Source organism: Carlito syrichta, unplaced genomic scaffold (genome assembly GCF_000164805.1).
Source record: "Carlito syrichta isolate Samal-C Ts95f unplaced genomic scaffold, Tarsius_syrichta-2.0.1 Scaffold120658, whole genome shotgun sequence".
Classification (NCBI taxonomy): Eukaryota; Metazoa; Chordata; class Mammalia; order Primates; family Tarsiidae; genus Carlito; species Carlito syrichta.
The window spans coordinates 21,741-29,210 of NW_007064754.1; the positions used below are offsets into that span (position 1 = coordinate 21,741).

At 45.4% G+C, this 7,470-nt stretch overlaps 1 protein-coding gene across 1 annotated transcript in view; it reads right to left on the reverse strand.

The window, feature by feature from the left end:
* The window catches only part of LOC103249528 (interferon alpha/beta receptor 2-like), a gene marked incomplete at its 3' end in the record, with an annotated part of 23,751 nt that extends 17,022 nt beyond the window's left edge, over positions 1-6,729 (reverse strand). Inside the window, exon 1 of the mRNA XM_008048156.2 lies at positions 6,709-6,729. The remainder of the gene's footprint in view (positions 1-6,708) is intronic.
* Positions 6,730-7,470: the final 741 nt, after the last annotated feature.

Consider the following 7,470-nt stretch of genomic DNA (forward strand, 5'->3'; position numbering starts at 1 on the left):
TCACTTTGTAACCCAGGCTGGGGGGCAGTGGTATACTTCTGTGCCACCGCAACCTCGACCAGCTGGGCTCAGGCAATCCCTCTGCCTCAGCCTTCCAAGTAACTGGAACTACAGGCATGAGCCACCATGCCTGGCTAATTTTTTGATTTATTGTAGAGATGAAGTCTCAACAAGTTGCCTGGGCTGTTCTTGAACCTGCGGGCTTAGGCAATCCTCTTACCTCAGCATCCCATAGGTATGAGCCACTGGGCCCGGCCGGTTTTGCAGGAAGTTTTAATGAGGAAACTGTGACGTGAGGCATATTTTTTCCCTTTTTCCCTAGTTTGTGACGTGCCCTTTGATTGACTTGTGGTGTTCTTTTTTAAATTAACCACTCAGAAGTTTCTGACTTTTAAGTTTTTAGGTAAGGTAATTTCTTCCTTAGCATCTGGATGTTGAGTCATAGTTAGAAAGTCTTCACCACTCCAAGGTAAAGAAGGAATTCTTTGAGAATTTTGGGGAGACCTGTTCAGTCTTCTTCCTTCTCTCTCTCAGATATGTTGTCAACTAAGTGACTAAATCCTATAGAATCTGGGTATTCTTCTGTCCTCCCAAACAGTGGGACAATATCATCAAAAGGCAAAAAGACCACGAAACAGCAGACTGAGTTCAAGCTAAAAAAAACAACTTTATTTTCCAAGTCATGGCAACTGGTCTCATGTAGAGTATTCTAGAGAAATCTAAGAGATGCTAAGTCAAATTTAAATCCCTGCTGCAGACCCCAACATCCATGAGATATCCAGGCACCTCTGCCTACAACTTATACCAGAATACTATACCCATCTAGAAACATCTGCTAAGATACCTTGACATGTGATGTCATCTCCCATAATCCCTTCATGGCAGAGGAGTTGCACTGTGAACACTGTAGATGCCAAGCACACCTTGATGGCAGGAAGGCAACTCCCTTATTCTCAAACACCTGATCTGAGGCCTCTAGTCCCTATTTTTTTCTGATGATAGCACACCTTCACCTTTGTTATCGTATCTGCAGGAACACACACACAATCCCTTCAGCAGCTGAGAATACACACACACACACACACACACACTAAAAAGTCCCGCTCTCCCCTCCCGGTCAGGGGATGGCTCTTTCCCTTGTTTTGCTCCTGGTGACCCGTACTCCACTTTGAACCAGATGTCTGATAACTAGATTCTTACTTGCTTGGAAAATCTAATTTCTCATCTCGGCATCCTTCCTGAACTGTTAATGGGGGTGCCTAAAAACTCTCCCTGGCTATGAATAGATCAGTCTTCCTAAAGCATGGCTCTTATTAGTCTTTTCTCTGTGGCCAGAGCCGGCCTCTGTCCCTCAGGGCCCTGCAGGCTGAAGGGCTCCACACTTGGCTTTGTGTGGCTGTCTTGAAATCTGAATCCACTTTCTCTTTCAGCGTGTGTTTTGTTCATGGAGTCCGGGACAGTGGAGCACATGAGGTGCTCAGAGCCTCAAGCCCTGAATGGCTTCCTTTCTCCAGCTCTCAGCAGCTGCTCCCAGACCCTGCCTGGATTCTCTGTGCCCCATAACTGCTGCTGCCCTTTGCATGGGGTACTCACTAGGTCACACTGGCAGAGAGTCCCTGTGTTCCACTGAAGCCCTTCTGGCACAGGTGCTGGGAAGGTCAGGGTTGACACTCTAGCCCTGCCATGTGGACTGGAGCCAGGGGGCATTTAGCTGGAGGCCGAGTCTGGCAGAGATGAACCTGTAAGTCACCTTTGACCCAAGTCCCCAATTGCAGGCTGGCAGCCATTCCAGACTGTCCCACACAAGTGCCGAGTTCCAGGTGACAGATGACCCCCTTGCCACTTATACCCTAACAAACACAACTAATTTTCAAGGCCCAGCTCAAATGGATGGGTTGGGTGAAGCGATTCTTTTCTGAATTCCAACTCCTAAATTACAAACAGCCCTCCAGGAACTTGCTGCCTCACAGTCCCCTGCTAGAGGGCATACAACTTTGTCTTTTTTTTCCCTTTGAGTTGGGGTCTCAATCTGTTGCCCAGACTGGAATGTAGTAGCAAGATCACAGTTCACCACAGCCTCGCATGCTGGGTTCAAGTGATGCTTCTGCTTCAGCCTCTCGGGTAGCTGGGACTACTGGCTTGGGCCAGCACGCCTGGCTAATTTTTTGACTTTTTTGGATTGATAGAACGAAGTCTCACCATGTTGTCCAGGCTGGTCTTGAACTTCTGGGCTCAAGCAATCCTCCTGCCTGGCCTCCCAAGGTGCTGTGATTACAGGTGTGAGCCACCATGCCCAGCCTGTGTCTTTTCTCCTATCTGACACAGCCTGATGCATATTGCCAGATGGTCAATGAATAATGAATGAACTGAATTCAGAAATATACAAATACAATTACCTATCTTTTCTGGAAATTAAAAGAATTCAAAAGTACAAAGAAGAAAGTAATACTCATCCTTATTTCTGCCATCCAGCACCAACTATTGTTAACATCTTGGCATATTTATTTCCAGTTTATTTTTAAACATCTTTCTCATTTCCATAAAAATTCTTCTCCATGCTCATTGAAAGAAATTAAAATAATGCATAAAAGCACAAATCCCAGTATCTAGATATCCCCATCATTATTGTCAGGGGAACATCACCCACAGAACTTTCAATGCGTAAATAAACACACAGACACACACATACAGAGTTTCTGTCTAAATTTAATTTTACTTAGGAAAAAACTAAAAGCAGGAGTTAAAATTAAAATTTTTTTTTTGTCCAAAAGAAAGTATAACTTTCTACAATATCCCTCTAAGGCTTAAAAAAATTATGAATAACATTAGAGAATTTGGAGTGTTATATATTCATAGTACTTTTAAATTTTAAACCATATTCATTGATCTGTGCTTTGAAAGAAGAAAACAGCAGTCTCATACTTCCTTCCATGTTCTCCCACTTCTTTTTTTGCAATATTTTTGGTCTAGATTTATAACAATCACATTCTATTCAAGCACAATTTCTATAGCTGTTTTGCATTAAATCTACATTTAAATCGAATAAATACTTGACAACAGTTTTTTTTTTTTAACCATTTCCCCACCCTTGAGGTCTTTATTTTGATCTCTCTCTTTTTTTTTTTTTGAGTCAGAGTCTTACTCTGTCACCCAGGCTGGAGTGCAGTGGCACACTCACAGTCATGCAGCCTCCATCTGCTGGGTTCAGGTGGCTCCAGCCAAGTAGCTGGAACCACAGACATGCGCACCAACCCAACTAATTTTTAAAAAAATTTATTGTAGAGACAAGGTATTGTCAAGTTGCCCAGACTTGTCTCGAACTCCTGGACTCAGGCAATCCTCTCACCTCTGCCTCCCAAAGTGCTGGAATTACAGGCGTGGGCCACTGTGCCTGGCTTGATCTATCTCTTAATTTGCTATTTCTGGAGTTTTATTACCCAACACCCCCTCCCCCCAAAAAAAGAGGGCTAATGGGTACAGAATTTCCTTTGTTCTGCTGTATAAAACACTGTCTTAGGAAAAGTTTCTTTCTCTTTGAAATTTTCCCTCACAGTTATTATCTTCTAGTATTCAGCACTACACTGAAGTCTGAGGCCAGCTTGATTTTGTTTCTCCCCTCCCTTATTTTTTCTTCTTGGACTTCTAAATAATTCTTTTTTTCTTTGAATTTAAATGGTTCAGGATATCTTAGTGCTTGAGCATTCCGATATGATATTTTCTGGAATATGGCATGCTCTTTTGGCCCACAGACCATTTTGTATTCATTTCAGTAAGATTTCTTTTGTCTTACTTTTATTTGTATTTTCTGTCCCATTTGTTCTTTTCCCTACATCAGGGATTCCAGTTATTTCAATGTTAGATTGTGTTTTGTCTGTCTTCCCTAACAGATTCTTTCACTTGACTTAATATTTGTCTCTTCATCTGCACTCACTAGGCTTAAATCAAACCTTTTTTTCTGTTAAAAGTACCTTCATTTTCAGCAGTATTTATCAGAAGGGCCCACTGTGCTTTTCCCTAACTTAGTTCATTCTGTCATTGTGTTTTCATAGTCTTCAGTGTATTCCCTTAGGTCTGTGACCCCCCTTTTCATCTCCATGTTACAATTTTCTCACCTTTGAGTTTCTATTTATTTCATTTCATTTCATTTCATTTTTGAGCCAGAGTATCTCTCTGTTGCCCAGGCTGGAGTGCAGTGGCACACTCACGGCCACCACAGCCTAGAGCTGCTGGGCTCAGGCAATCCTTCTACCTCAGCCTTCCAAGTAACTGTAACTACAGGCATGAGCTACCATGCCCAGCTAATTTTATAATTTATTGTAGAGACAAGGCCCCTCATCATGTTGCTCAGGCTGGTCTCAAACCCCCTGAGCTCAGGCAATTCTCTCACCTCCACCTCCCAAAGTGCTGGAATTACAGGCGTGAGCCACTGCACCTGGCATTTTTATTTATTTATTTTTTTAGAGTCAGGGTCTCACTCTATTGCTCAGGTTGGAGTGCCGTAGCAGGATCACAGTTCACCACAGCCTCAACCTCCTGGGCTCAGGCAAAACTTCCACCTCAGTTTCCCGAGTAGCTAGGATTAAAGGTGTGTGCCAACATTTCTGGCTAATTTTATGACTTTATGTAGAGATGAGGTCTTACTATGTTGCCCAGGTTAGTTTCAAACTTCTGGCTTCAAGCATTCCTCCCACCTCAGCCTTCCAAAGTGTTACAGGCATGAGCCACCACATCTGGCCAAATTTATTTTACTGAATCTATTATTTTTATCTAGTTGTTGTAGGGTATAAGGCAATGATAAGGAATTTACTCTGTCCCAAGAATAATACTTTCTTTTTAATAACATTTCTAGCAAGCTGTGTTTTCTTCCTTTTTTGCCCCACACCTTTTTTTGTTTGCTTTGCTGGTACTTCGATGGTTTCTATGGAAACATCAGTGTGAAACCTTGACTTCCTTTTTGCAACTTCACCTGATTCCAGTTCTGCAGTCAGGCCAGGGTCTCAGCCCAAAGGGTTGGTGCCTGGCTGACTTCGCCGGCTCACTCGCCTCTGCCCAGCATGAAGGGCCCACTGCATCTTTGCCAGTAAAAGACAAAGCTAAGGGTGGGAAGACTTGGTTTGCTCCTTTCCTATTTATTAGGGAGAATCGTTAAGATTTTTGAAGACTTGCTAACTTAGCTTCTGATAGTTGGGAAACACTTATATTTTAAATATATTTTTAAAGACCTGAGAATTTAAAACAAATGAACAAACAAAAACCAATGACGATGCTTCACGATATCTCTTCATGTATCAGTTTGTAAAATCCTGGCTTAAGTAGTAACTGAGTGTACTTGTTTTCCTACTGGCTCCAGAGTAAATTTTCAGTGGCTCAGAATCCAACCTATGTACCTCTTTTTTTCCTTCTTTTATTTTCTCTTATCTCTACCCCTCTCCACCTTAAGTCAGCCAACCTCCTCTGCCAACTCCATACGTGTCCTGTACCCTTTCCTGAGTTGCACACCCCCAGTTCCATTCTTCCAAAAGAAGGACCCTCAGGGAAAGCTCTGTCGAGCTCTGCTCTAGCTTGCTAATATTTTATGAATTATAAAATGCATTTTTCCTTTTCACATCTGAGCACTTCTGAAACCACAGTGCTTTGTACAGTGGCATGGATGGCATAATGTAATTGACAGTGTTTTTTCTTACTTGGTTACGTAAAATAAAAGTGCACCTTATAAGCAATGGCATTTAGTTTGGGCTTGAGTTTTGGTAAAATATGGTGATTGATAATCAAAGACTATGCATGTCATTGACTCTTCAACAGTTTGAAGGTTTATAAATGCAACAGAAAGAGTTCAGTGTGGCTCTGTGTGTGCAAGTGTGAGTGATGGAATATATTTTTTAATTTTTCACTTCTAAGACAGTACCTCTTGGGCTATGGCATATATATGCGTGTGTGTGTGTGACGCACACACCATTTGTCAAATTACATGAACCAAATCCCAGGCAGATTTTCTTCAACTTTTAAAAAAATATACAAGAAACTTTCAAGGAAATACAGTTAAGAAAAATAGGTCATGCAAATTTTTTGATTATCTAAAATTGAAAAACAACGTATAAACTTAAAAGCTCAAACCACTTCCTGAAACAAAGAGATCAGGCCTTATTAACTATGCCCAAATTGCTAGGAATGTTTATCCACTGTTTCAGTTAGAGAGAAGATATTGGTAGAGCCTCTGCTACTGACTCTCCCAGCTCCCACAAGCCTGCACAGGTGGACTGGGGGGAGGTTGTGGATAGGGGATTTAGCAAGCCGGGGACTTGGCCCCCTGGGTCCGTTAGCATGACGGGGGTGAGGGGTGGAATACAGCGTCCCACCACTGTCCCACTCTGATCCGAAGCTCAAGTATGTCATGTTATTTTCTAAAACCTCTTGTCAAATAAAACAAGAAAATTAAACAAATACTACGAGAGAGAGAGAGAGAGAGAGAGAGAGACAGAGAGATTGAGAGTGAGTGAGAGAGAGACAGAGAGAGAGAGAGAGAGAGACAGAGAGATTGAGAGTGAGTGAGAGAGAGACAGAGAGAGAGAGAGAGAGAGAGAGAGAGAGAGAGAGAGAGAGAGAGAGACAGACCGGGCGGATGAAACCAGGTCGCTACTGCGTTTAACAGACTGATTTGCTCAGAGTTGAAACGCAAGCGCCCAATACCTCCCAACAGGCGCCAATTACCTTCCCAACATCTCATCCCTCCTGATCCTGAGAAGGGTCCATCCCTCTGTCTCCGCGGCCACGGCCCTTCACCCCTCCCTTCTTCCCCGCCAGCTTCCAAGTGGTGGATCTGCAAAGATGTAGGGCACTCCAGTCCCGGCTGCCTTCCTGCGACCCCCCTCCCGCTCGGGAACAAGGGAGAGTTAACGTCGGGGCTCTCCAAGGGGGCGGGCTGGAGATCCCGGGGCCCGGGCGGGTGACCCACTTTTGCCAGAGGGGTGGATCTGGGGGGATTTGACCCTCCGACTTCACAGCGACTCCCACTTCACAGCGCAAGTGCCTGGTGGTCCCGGGCACGCCTGGGGGGACGCGCCGGATGGAGGAGGCGCACGGCTGGGCGCAACAAAAGCGGGCCCCCAGCAGGGGCGCTGGATGGAGGAGGCCGGGAGAGGCCGAGGCCGTCCGCCGGCGAGAGGCCGCGTGGGGACAGCCAGCGGGCGACTTGAGACGACCTGGAGGGGCCGCGGGGACCGCCGAGGCGGCCCCCGGGAGAGGGGCGAGGGCGCACGAGCGGAAAACCCAGGGCCGGGAGGGCAGGCAGGAGGGGGAGGAGCCCCGGAGAGCGAGAAGAAACGGGAGGTGGATTCCGGGAACCGCTGCGGGGAGGCAGCGGCGGCCCTACCGTCACCTGCAATAGCGGTCCCCTCCCCACGCCTCCGCCGTCCCCGCGTTACCTTCGCGGTCTCGCCTCGCAGCCGCCCTCGGAGACGCCAGCCGCAGTCC